The sequence below is a fragment of the Rosa chinensis genome, chromosome 5 (assembly GCF_002994745.2).
Source record: "Rosa chinensis cultivar Old Blush chromosome 5, RchiOBHm-V2, whole genome shotgun sequence".
Taxonomy (NCBI): domain Eukaryota; kingdom Viridiplantae; phylum Streptophyta; class Magnoliopsida; order Rosales; family Rosaceae; genus Rosa; species Rosa chinensis.
The window spans coordinates 51,316,608-51,330,449 of record NC_037092.1 but is presented as its reverse complement, the minus strand read 5'-3'; positions in this window follow the sequence as shown (position 1 = coordinate 51,330,449).

Here is a 13,842-nt window from a genome sequence, read left to right as displayed (position 1 = left end):
ACAATCAAAAACAAAACAACTTAGAAAGAATTCCTAGAAAGTAATCATCATACTTTTCCTACATTTTCATCACATCAAATGTAATTGTATACAATATGCAAGTAATGGAATCACATTACAGTACACTTAGGAAGCAAAGCAATCATCGCAAGTATACAGTTCAACAAACATTAACTAAAATTATAAACCTATATGCATTCACTAGTACAGAATAAGACAAAGCTTAGAAATACTCACTTGAACTGTTTATCTCAGCTAGTTTTGTCACAGCAATACTCTTGTACTCCTCCCTCGGCCTTGCTCAGTGCATTTGCCAAGATTTCTTTTCAATCACGTAATTTCCCTATCATATTACTTACAAGTGTTAAATTTTCACATCATTGTCATCGAAATTATCAACAAACAAGAGCATATAGACTTGTATAAATTTAACATGGGAGCATGAACAAGTATATTAAGTAAATGGGGAGCATCCACAAGTCTACTAGAAAGAATGGGAAATAATAGTATTGGGATGACAGACGGCAGAGAAAAAATCCACAAGGCTAGCATCACAGTTTCACCAATGTAACCATGTTCAACATCTCAAAAAATGTCTTCAGATTCTTGAATTATATCTCATAAGGTCAAACCAATATTGACACAATGATCAATGTTTGTCTTGTTTAATGATTAATAATCACGAAGTTAGATGATCAACTAGACATTATAGTTTTGTAAAATGGCAATAAGCAAGTGAAGAAGTATATCAAATAAAATGATAAGTTAAGAGATAGAACAATATACCTGACTGAGAAGCTCTTAATATGTAGCAGACTCACTCCAGTTATAGATGGAAAGGAAGCTTAACAACTGTAAGTTTTGGAAAAAGTAAACAAGCTTAACAATTGCCAGATGGCCAGATATAATACCAATAAGGAATATGATATATGCAGAAGATTTTGAATAAACAAGTAAAAGAAAGAAAGAATGCATCTTTGAAAAATAACGTGCAAAGGAAATCTATGCAAATTGAGAAACACAAGTTCATTTGATTGGCGAATATAAGGAACTAGAGTTCACAAAAATATCAGCAAACACCCAATTCGAAATTAACAGCAAACTGGGTACCCAATTTCCCTTGTATATGAAATCCCCAATCCCCAAATCCAAGTAATCCAGAAAATGAAATACCCAAAAACTGATTTCAATACGAAACTACCCTAATCCCCAAATCCAAGTAATCCAGAAAATCAAATACCCAAAAATCGATTTCAATACGAAACCTAATCCCCAATTCCAATTGAACCCCGAAACCCTAACACACCTTATAAACCCAATCGTACCTAGCTTAAAAGAGGGAGCGGTCTATCTTCAAGAACCTCCATAGCAATATTATGCAAGTTGAAAGCTCCAGTGAGATGGATTGAGGGAGTTGGCTTGAAAGCTTCGACAGTGAGAGAGCGTGAGACAGTGAGAGTTGAGGATTGAATGAGAGAGATGGCTGAGTGAGAGGTGTGAGGGGTGAGAGCGTCGGTGAGTGTGATTTTGAGAGAAAGAGAAAGAGAAAGCTGAGAGTGATTTTGAGAGAGAGAGAGAGAGAGAGAGAGAGAGAGAGAGAGAGAGAGAGAGAGAGAGCGCAAGAGCTGATGAGGGGGTGTGGGTTTTCTCGAATGGGAAAATTGAAATTTGGCTAAGTATTGTTGAAGTCAACTAGGGCAGAATAAATGATGAAGCCCTTGCACTTAGACAACATAAAATTAAAGTTTATTGTCTGAAACATATTCATACAACATACACAATAAAACTGTTGTCTGAACTTAAAACAATCAGACAACATATAATTACATCTTATTGTTTTAAATGAAGTCACACAACAGACACACCAAAACAGTTGTCTAAACTAAAAAAATCAGACAACATCAAATTTAGAGAATTGTGTGAATGCAAATCACACAATATCAATGTATTAACTGTTGTATGAGTAATTTTAATCAGACAACATCAATCTTCAACCATTGTCTGAACTCAAGTGGCACAACATCAGAGCAATAACTCTTGTCTGAAAGTAGTCAGTTGGACAATAGCAATGTTTAATTCTGTTGTGCGTTGACGAAACGGGGACAACATCACACTTACCCAACAAGAAGTATTGTCTGATGCTAGCAAACACAATAGAATTAATCTTGCTGTCGTCCCATATAATCAGACGACAGTTAAAAATTTCGCAGTTGTCTGAATCATGTTGTCTGATGCCACTATTGACGTAGTGAACAGCTATACTTGAGCAAATCATAGTAAAATTTCAATATCTAAACAATAAAGAGAATCAGTAAAACGTTGTCCAAATTATAAAGTCCTCAAGTGAAACATGTATAGAAATTAAAATACGTGTAGAAAGTGAACTAAGGGACCTGAGCAGTGCTGAACCGTAAGACTTTGTTGGACCGTAAGACTGCATGCAATCACAACAAAACATTGTTACTTATCGACAGAAACATATAATGAAAGAATCCATCACACTACAGAACAAGAATATGAATCACTTTGCTTCACATGCATATTAGGACTACAGAAAAGTACCTCTTTTGCCAATGAAAAATAATTGTCAAAAAAAATTGTAACAGAAATCTAAAACTTACTTTATGGTTGAAGTGTCGAATGTGAAGAAGTTGTTCACCACTGAGGTCCTGCATAAGTCATAAACTGATCGTGTATGAAAATCACTGATAGTATTAGTACCTACTAAAGATGCATGAAGAGACTGGAAAGGGAATACATTTAGCGATCTTGTCATGCTGACAGGAGAAGATTGATCACAAAGTTCTTACTGCACATAATTTTTCCATAGCAAACCTTTAATTTATGTGCCTGTATACTGTTTAAATGGAGATTTATGAGTGCTAGCCTCATGGAAACGAATGTGAGCAATGATTCTCATGAAAATTATGGAGTTCATAGTGTGGTGCATTTTGTATTTCTTTCATCTGAAGCCAGGACATACAGCCTCACCAGGCAAAAGAAATTATGCTCAAGTTCTAGATGCGGTTCCAAACTCATCCACTATGACTGTTCATTAGCTATGCAAGCACATATTTCTTATTACTTATTCCTTGATGTTGTTCATATATTATTATAGATACACAATAAACAATGACATAAGCTCTCTCAAATCAAATGCAAGTGATCTAAATCATAAAATGCTGAAAGATGGAAAAAGTAAAAAAACCACACATACAGATGTGATATTGAGGTCACCCATGGGGGAAGACTTCCGGATAAATAGTTGTAAGACAAAAATCTACACATAAAAGTCTAGAGTGAGGAGGTGGAAAACAGATGAACATTAAACAAATTTTCAATTTTTTATTCAAAGATCCACAAATTGCAGAATTTCACATGGAAAACAAACATATTGCTTTCATCAATCAAAAATGGAGAAGGTCCTGATTGAACCTGGTAGGTTTAAGCTTAAGTGATCAAATTACTAGTATGGATTGGCTTCATGTTGGACCTAGAATGTTTACAATAGGCAGGAAATGCAGTTTTGGACTAGAAGTGTACCGTGAAAAAAATGGAATTTTATTTATGTGGGTCAGACATTAACATTCAAGCCTAAAGATTGAAACTTTAAAAACATAAGAGAAGAGAAACATGCTAGAACTTTACCGCGAGAACACCTTCGATGCCTAGTCGATCCAAACCACCGTCGTCGTCGTCGTCCGAGATCGCTACAATAGATCCACCACTCCATCCTACGCCAACCTCGAATCAACAAAGCCTCAAGGTTGGCTTCAGCCGAAAAATAACTTGGCTTTTGAAACTTTGATTCGGAAAATTGAGTGATTCTGGAGTAAACACTCACAAAATTATGGAGCAGACGAAAACGATAACCATAGAGAGAGAGAGAGAGAGAGAGAGAGAGATTGGAAATAAGAGATTAGGGTTTCGAACTTGATGGAAAGGCACTGCACACAGAAATTGTGGACAGGAGGAAGAGGCAAAAAGCAAGCTAGGGTTTTAGTCAAAGCAAATGAATATATACAAAGAGGAGTTCTTTGCTGTCTCGGCACCACACCAGAAGAAGCCACGTTTCAGTCCAAACATAAGAAGCCTGAACCCTACTTGTATTATTGTTAAATGTTATTATAATGCATTTACCTCTGTTTAGTGTGGATACAGTACTAGCAAAACCTTCTAACTTCGGTCAATTCCCACCAGCAAAACCTTCTAAATAATATAATATCAAAATGCATTCAAACTGCAGTTAATTCCCACTGATCATCAGTGGCATTGCAAAAGCCTGTCACTGAAGAATGCAACGGTGGAACGCTATTTCAATACAGCACCACTTGGCAACAGTGGCTGGTCATCGGTTGCCTTTGACCATATTTCTAGTAGTGTTTGTTTCCACAATCCTACTGACGAGTTGGGATTCAATTTGGTTTGCTGCTATTGGTGAGCTACGTAGTTGGCTTACTTTCATTAGCTCACTTCGGTTGTGATCCGAACGATGTTGGGAGAGGGGTTGTTGTGATCAAAGCTAGCTCTACGTCCGTGCAGAGGATGGCTTCGAGATTCCTAGTTTGTTAGAGATGCAAGCTTTCTACTATATCACGATGGCCAACCACAGATCGTCGTTTGTGATGGCTGCTCTATACCACTACTAACTAATCTGAGTTGGATTGTCTTTTGGTTTTGTCAGTGATGTCTCAAGGTGGTTGGGGTAGTGATCGAAGGCATAAGATCGACTACACCAATTTGGCCCAATGGAGGCATAGGTGGCTATGATGGTGAATGGTGGCTCTAGCCTTTGGTCTTCGTGGTATGAATCCATTAAGAGCTTTGGCTTCAATGCATTTGGGTGTGGGGCCCGTAGTAGCAACAATGTTTTCACAGTCTCGCCATATAGAAAGTGATAACCCTATGAAGAATTGATTTAGGGTTGGACACCTTAGAAATGGTTTCTATTCCGAACTAGTCCACCAATTGATAATAAGCTGCCATAGGAACCATTTATGTTGTTAAAGACCCCCACAGCCTAGATGGGTGGAGAGGATTCTTGAGAATTAGAGTCACAATTGACTCTCGTCAACAGCTCAGATCCGGTTTTAGTTTCTGACGTTCACCCGACTTGAATGTGAGCCCAAATTCACTATGAAAGATTATCTGAATTTTGTTACAACTGCGGAAGATTGGGACATGTGACCCGGTCCTACCCTCATCCTCCCAACCTATTCCAGTAAAGAGTTGGGTCCTCAGTCCTAAAATATGGGAAATGGATGCTGGCTCCGGTTCCTAGGTGATAAGGAAAACATAATAAATAGATATAAATAAACACAAAAGTTAAGCAAGAGTACAAGATTAGGGGAATAATTACTAGGTAATTATGGACCTAATACTAGGCGCTTACCCCCTCTCAATGCCCCCCCCCCACCCCCCCCCCCCCCCAACACCATCACCATGCAGATGACAATAACCAAATGAATATTGAGCCACCCATCCATGCCCCTCCCATCTCATTTCAATCCTCTGAAGACCTGTCATCTCTTACCAGGCTTTTCATCTCCCTCCCCCTGCTCATGCTATCATTACTTCCCCTCTGCGGGACCTCCCCCTCCCATCCACCACACGGTACATAGATCTGGAGCTCTGGTCATCAATGAGCCGTGTCAAAACCCTAACTCTAGAAAGGATGCTGATATGATCGATCCTCAACAGGCCCACCAGAACTCTCCCGAAGGATTGACTTTGGGCCCACGAGACAAAGGAAAGTTCAAGCTCTTTGATGAGCAAATAGAGGCTATCTTGATTGCTAACCCATTTCTTAGGCCCAATACACCTCCACCTCCTCCTGATGCCCTCTTTGGCCTTCAGTCTTCGTTTGTTCTAGACTCCTCCCCCAATTTCTTTATTGGGACCTCTTCTAGAGAACCTACAAGCCCAACAACTCTTACTCCCGAGTATTAGGCCACCTATTTTGATCCAATCACCCCTCACAACTTAGAACCTGATACCTATGCCCATCAGTCTTATCTTTCCTCATCATGTCCCCCCTCTTCATCCACCCAAGTCAAATAGATTTCCTCCATGTTTTCCCCCGAACCTCTGTATGACCCTCTTTGGCCAATCCCAAACCTCATCATAGCCTCCCTTGACCCATCTCTTACCGAACTTAATTTCCCAATTCCCCCTACTTATCCCACTCTCACCTTCATATCTTCCTCTTTTTAGCAACTCAACCTCAAAAGGTGGGAAATGGGAAGTCTCTGAAGCAATCTGAATTTCATTTCAAAGTTGGCAGACTTCCCTTTTGCAGCAACAGGGTACACAACTGCATTTGGGAGCCCACCAGGCACATTTGAGGACGTAAAGTCCTTGATAGACTAGGTTCCTTCAGCCATTTGATTTTCTTGGAATTTAAAAAATAAGTTATTAAAGTATGTAATGAAAAATACAAGTATAATTTCTATAAATATATATGTATATGTCAATATAATTTCAATATATATGTATATGTCACACGAATTCACAAGCATGTTAGGATAGAAAACGTTACAATTTTACAAGTGTATTTTCGTCACTTCAAGCATTTAACAAGAATCTAAATTCAATCATAAGCCCAAAATCAAGGTTTAGAATTTCGGCCCAAGGGTTGTAACTTTAACAAAAGCCTCTCTTTTCAATCTTTTGGTAACTCTTTTCACACATGGTCAGGTAGTAGGGAAACGATTTTGGTGGGCCTGGGGCCCACTTGTAATGTACTTCTCGTATTCAATCAGCCTAGACACCATGTGCTACTAAGGTGCACCTACTTGAAAGAAAAGAGTTTGAGTGACTAATGTTAACGAGAGAATCCGGCCTTCACCTATTTTGTTATGATTTCAAATTCACAATCAAAGCTCTAACTCCTATCAAACACCATCACCAATGAAAATACAATTTTTTTTTTAATTTTTACAAGTATATTTAAACAACATTGACGCAAAAATTGCAAAAAGATTTTTCAATCCCCGGCAACAGCCCCAAAAATTGATACGCTCAAAGTGAGTGACAATTTAAAACCCTGCATTAGATTGTAGTTAAGAGTATGTAATGTATCGTTCTAAGCCTAGGATTGGTTTATACTTCCTATCAAAAACATTAAACAAATTAACATTATTCACAAAGTATATATTTACAAAAATGACTAGGGGGATTTATAAGAGTTTGTATTCTAATCTAACTATATAATACATGTGATCGATCAAACCATGAATCAAGATAGATATATGGGAAGGAAAAGATATAACATGTAATTATCAACCATTAACATGAAAACATGTGATCTAATCATAAACCATTGATCAAAGTATGTAGATGAAAGAAATCAACCAAAAACAGAGATGAACGCATACAAAGTTCTTATTACTTTCCTTAGTTAAATTAATTAGATGAATGCACCATAATTAAACCTATTAAGCATGCAATTACTAGTCATAGAATGCTACTCACTAACAAAACATATTTAACACATAAAGATCAATGAAAGTTTGATTGATTTAAGCCAAACACACAAGTTAGAACGCTAATCAAGCATGCAAGACTCATTATTAATTTACCTAAGGAACTTAGCAATTAAAACCTAGAACGCTAGCATATCTTGATTCCAAATCAATTACATGCTCAATATTCTAAGTACGCAACCAAAGAACACAAAACACATAAAAGGTGGGGATTGAAGCACAAAATCAACAATCTAAATTCATCACATATAGAAATTGCAATTTATGTCTATAGAAACCTAAAATGTTTATCATGCTTCATGGTTATTGAAAACTAAACATCAAAACATACTATATATTCTCACAAATTGTCGAAACATCCATTTAAAACAAGAATCCAGAATGCTAGTATAATTGTCTTTAACGTTACAAATATAAGAAACCAAAAACAAAAGATAGAAGGACATGGATACACTTTTGAAGAGATTCAAGGATGCAAGAAAGACTTCAAAAGGATGGAGGATGTGGATGAGGACTACGGCAAGCATAGAATGGAGAAGATGGAACTTGTTTCACAGCTTCAAGTCTTGAACAATGGAGGAGAGGCCGAAACTTTGAGAATAAAGGGGAGGAATTTCGAAAATGATTCTGGGTTTTGATAATGATTTTCACGTTCTCTACTCTCCTTCTTAATAGTGCATGGCTAGGGCTAGTGTTTGAGATTTTCTCTGATTCTTTTACATCATTCGACCAATCAAAATATTGCGTGAGAAGTAGAAATCCATTCTTCCTATTGATTTCCGAAATCTTTCATGTATCTAGACCCTATTTCAGCCAACTTGCATGTAGAATGTAATCAAGAAGCCTAACTTGATAACTATTCTCTTTTATTTTCTTTTCCTTATTGCACATGAAGTAGATTCTCTCCAAAACTCTCCCAAATTGACTCATTGCCGAAATCTTCTTGAATATTTTTTATTTTCACAGAAAAAAAGAAGAATTATTTTTGGAATCAAACTCCTTTGAGACGTCAAGAATAGTCTAGAAGGTCACATCGAAGTCACATGCTTCAATCTTTGGGCCAGGCTTCTTCAATTGGATAATTTTGAAGCACACCTATGTATATGACGCCATTGTTGATTCTCTAGAACATTCTTGAACAATCTTGAGTCATTTTGAAGCCACAGCATCTCCTAGCCTTCCTAGGTATCTATTATCATCAGGACTCCTTCTACCAATAGGTTTCCTAGTCCAATTTAGACTCTTCATTTACGAGATGTTCTGGAACCTTCCTAAGCTCTCCTAGTGCAATAGGGACTCCTAGTCATGTTAGGTAATTTCCTTTTCCTGGTAGGAATGGGTTTCCTTGTCTAATTGGGATTCTGTCATTTCTTATTTCTGATCATCATTTTCACGAGCTCACTCCTTGTTGATTTAGGATTCCTACTTCAACTGGGATTCCTTCTCCTAATAGGATTGAGAAAACTTCATTTCTCCATTTCTTTCCATTTATGCGCTTCATTTCTTCCTTGCCTTCATTTCTTTCATTTCTAGCTCTTGATAGCTCATTTCCTGCACTTGGAGCTCAAATGTACTCAAATACAACAAATAAAGTTAGAAATGATAGTGCTAAGGAAATAACCAAGTAGAATGTAGAGAGAATGTCATTAAAAACGTCACAAATATTGCTTCTATAACATATGTTCGGATCAAATTAAAGTTATTGTATGAATTGAACCAGATGGTATGGTGATCCAAAAGTCAAGGTTAGACCATGTAAATTTAAAGCTTGATCGATCATGCATGTAAGGGTGGACATAGCGCCTTCATTGATTGTGTCATTGTTACTGCACCTATATCTGAATTAGGCCATGAAATCATAATGTCTAAATGAATTAATTTATCATTTCCATCAACACACCCATATGTTCCTCAAAACAAGAAGAGAAATAACTCCCCTAGGTAGGGCAAACTTACCAGCTACGTGGTACGTCAAGCCAATCATATCTCTCTATTTTTTAATTGAATTCCAAAACTATCCATGTTTAATTATAATGAAATACCCAAAACAGTCCCCTGCATAGGCAATGATTGGCTAGGGGTGTGGCTACGTAGCACGCCTGCCCACCTAAGAATCTCTCAAATGAATTTGATCAAACGGTCAGACCAACAAGAAAAGTGCATTGCACATGTATCTCAATTGTTTCATTGTACTGATATATTGTGTTGAAAATCAAATGTCTTTTCTATATAGTATGGACTTTTCATTGTTTTTTTTTAAATATAATTTTATAGCCAATTGAATGAAGGGTAAGACTATGATTTATAAACATTTCTCATACATGGTCATATTTCACATAATATTTAACACTTTGAGAATTCATATTTTCACTTCGACAACTCATGTGGTAACTGAGAAAAAGTCGTCAGTAAGGTAAATAATGGTCCTCATTAAAATAAAGTAAGATCTCGTTCGAATAATTAAATATTGGATTAATTTCAGTTTACCCCCCTGAGGTTTGGGGGTGTCATCATTTCACCCCCTGTACTTCCAATTTTGAATTTTTACCCCCTAAACTTTCCAATTTCAATCAGCCGTGTCCAATTTCTACTATTCCGTCCAAATTGGACGTTAAATTTGACTTTTGAGGGCTAAAATGGTCATTTCAACATAAAAAAATTAAAATAAAATAAAAATTCTTCTGTTTTTTAGTTTTTTTTTTTTTTTTCTATTTCTTAGTTTTTTTTTTTTTTGTCTTCAACCTATACACCACAAGTTATAATAGGTTTATAAAAACAAAAAAATACTCTAGGTAGTTGAAAGCCGCTCGGTGGTCTATGATATTTGTGACATATCTCCGATAAAGTGAAGAATTTAGGATATATCCCCAATAAAGTGAAGAAATATCTGTAAAAAATAATTTTACACTTTATCTATAAATAAATATGTGTAAAAAATGATTTTACACAAATATATCTTCACTTTATTGAGGATATACAGATATTTAAAGATAAAGTGTAAAATCATTTTTTACAGATATTTCTTCACTTTATTGGGGATATATCATAAAATTCTTCAATTTATTGGAGATATATCACAAATATCATAGACCAAAAATGATTTTACACAGATATTTCTTCACTTTATTGGGTATATATCCTAAAATTCTTCACTTTATCAGAGATATATCACAAATATCGTAGACCAAAAATGATTTTACACAGATATTTCTTCACTTTATTGGGGATATACAGATATTTATTTACAGATAAAGTGCAAAATTATTTTTTACAAATATTTTTTCACTTTATTGGGGATATATCCTAAAATTCTTCATTTTATCAGAGATATATCACAAATATCGTAGACCAGTGAGCGGCTTTCAACCACCTAGAGTATTTTTTTATTTTTATAAACCTATTATTACTTGTGGTGTATACGTTGAAGACAAAAAAAAAAAAAAAAACTAAAAAACAGAAAAGAAAAGAAAAAATAACTTTTTTTTAATTTTTTTTATGTTGAAATGACCATTTTAGCCCTCAAAAGTCAAACTTAAATTCCAATTTGGACGGAATAGTAGAAATTGGACACGGCTGATTGAAATTGGAAAGTTTAGGGGGTAAAAATTCAAAATTGAAAGTAGAGGGGGTGAAATGATGACACACCCAAACCTCAGGGGGGGGTAAACTGAAATTAATCCTTAAATATTTTTGGTGATATTTGTATATATTGTAGGGGGGATTCAGTGAACCGACGTGCACTTGCACCGACATAAATGGATAGTTAGATTATATTAAATACACTCTTAGGTAATTAATAAAAATATTAATTATAAATATCAAGGGTTGAAATCAACTTATAAGTATTGAGTCATTTGCACCGTTGGTGCATAAAATAATTTCCAATATATTGTATATGATAACATATTGTACAATTTCTCATTAAATAAATTTCATGCACGCTACAAAAATTACAACAGTACTTAATAGCCTATGTTTCATAATTAAAAACTGTTTCCCATTATCTATTTCTCATCATCTAAGATCAACGTAATAATAATATTTAATAATATTGTATGCTTGATATGGAACAACGCATCTAACTAATTAAGGCTTCAAAATCTTAAGCCCTGATAATAATTTTCATTTACGGAAATCCATTTGCAACAATTCAAAATATGACTAAAAACTATAATTCTTTTTCAACTGATGTATCAAGAATAGATGTTGTTGAGGGGGTAGGAGTGAAATCCTTTGATCATCTTTAAAAAAAAAAAGAAAAAAAAAGAAGATGTTGAATGGATTAAATGTTTGTGGACCACTATCAAATAGTGCATCAATTGAAGATGAAGGGGGTATGCAAGTGTGTAGCTACAAATGCATTGGAAGCATTATTATATAAACCAGACCATTATATGCTATGTCCTATGTGGTTCGGGTTAATGTGATTCATCTTTCTAAAATATTTCTTTTTTTCCTTTTGCGGAGATGTCATGTCTATAATCAATTCATAAATTATATGGTTGTGTGGATTGGAAATGATCACCAAGTCATGATTTTGCTGTGGTCTTTATATATAACTCACCAATTATGTATATGAACTTTCTTTTTTGGCAAAACCAATTAGGCATATGATGGCAGGGAGAACTGGAAGTGTGGTATTTCGCTCACATAGCTAGGAAACTAGAAAAGGGGTTATTTGAGGACTACATTGTTAAGATGCATGAATGAGTGTAAGGACCCATGTATGCATATATGAAAGAAAATTAGACACCCATGTATGCACAATATTGGTTCGTGTTCAGTAATATAGATATACGAGAATGTAAAGTGCGAACATCTGTGATTTTCTCAGGACAAATGTGGTACAAGAAAGGAAAAAAAAATAAAAAAGGCTTAGTAAGACCACATTTAAAACACTCCTTTTTTTTTTTTTTTTGAGTAAATGAAGATTGCATTGATAATCGCATGCCAGAACGGCACTTACAAATTTCCCAAAAAATGGGAATTCATGCGCCATTCACTTAAGACATTGAAGCTCACTTAAACAAAGAGCCTAGCAAACTACAACATTATCCTACAAAGAGATAATTTTGTGTGAAAACTTCCTTTGCCAATGCACTCAATTGCGGTGCTCCAGAAGCTTCCATTATCAAGATGTAAAGAGACAACATCATAATCTACAGGCTAAAAAAGTCAACCACAGACGTAGTTTGTTGGATGAAGTCACCCGGGTCCCAAATACGAAACCCTAGGGAACTAGAGCCCAAGATATTGGTCCACAAAAGGGCCCAAATCCAAGCAATATCTGCAAAGACTTTGGACATCCAAAATTCCTTAGGCCTTAGCCTCAGCTTGAACCGCCCAAATGATCTGGGCACCCGACTCCTAAGCAGCCGTTCTCCTATAGCCATCTTGGTCCCGGCCGCCGCCGCAACACCTGTCACACCTGCAGATCGATGCGTTCTTGACTGTTGCCTTAGACCAACCTCCTATTTCGCCGCCACCAGCCACCATGACCGCCCTTCCGGCTTCGCTACTCTCAGCCTCCATCTCGAGCCGAAGCAAAACCACTCTTCCTTCTTCTCTGCCGCCTGCAGCACCAGGCCCAAACCACAACCACCTCGATGTCTAACAGCTGCAGAGGCTATGATCCGATCCTCCGCCTTTGACATCACATCGAGAATCATACATCGAACTCTACCATTCTTTAGTCGCCCTTGAGGACGTCGGATCCGACCCAGATTCTTATTCAGTTGCCAACTTGAGAGGCCACCAACGCCATTGTGGTGAGGCACGATGGAACTCGAGTAGATAGCCTCTTTGATGGAGAAAACTGGTTGGAGAATCGTTGAAGCAAACTGACGTTGAAGGGCCGTAAGACAGCGTGAGTCAGAGAAATTGCTTATTGATGGTGCCGAAAACCATGGATGGAGTCCCCAGCCATGACGGCTAGGGTTAGCAAGGAGGCGGAGAGCCATTTCAGTTTCAAAATTGGAGAAACTTTGATTGAAAAACAGATAATATTTAAAACACTCTTGGTTGTAATATGTTGGAGTTTTAGTCTCCCTTCGTTTCAATAAATTGATTACTCTTTCTTATATTGAAAGAAATTTTATTTTAATAAACTACAATTATAAATTGATGGGAGCCCTTCTAATGAAGATCACTAAAATGAGGAGTAGTTGAGGACTTTCTAACCAACGGTTTGGAAGCGTCACTTTTTTATTATATTATGGCAAATCAATCTTTAGATGTTTATGTATATATGAGTATACCACTTTTGAAAATTTTCTTCCAAATTGTTAATCGTTAAGGTACCGAATTAGATCAAATCAATTGATGAACCAAATCTGTCAAACATGAATCGTTCATGTTC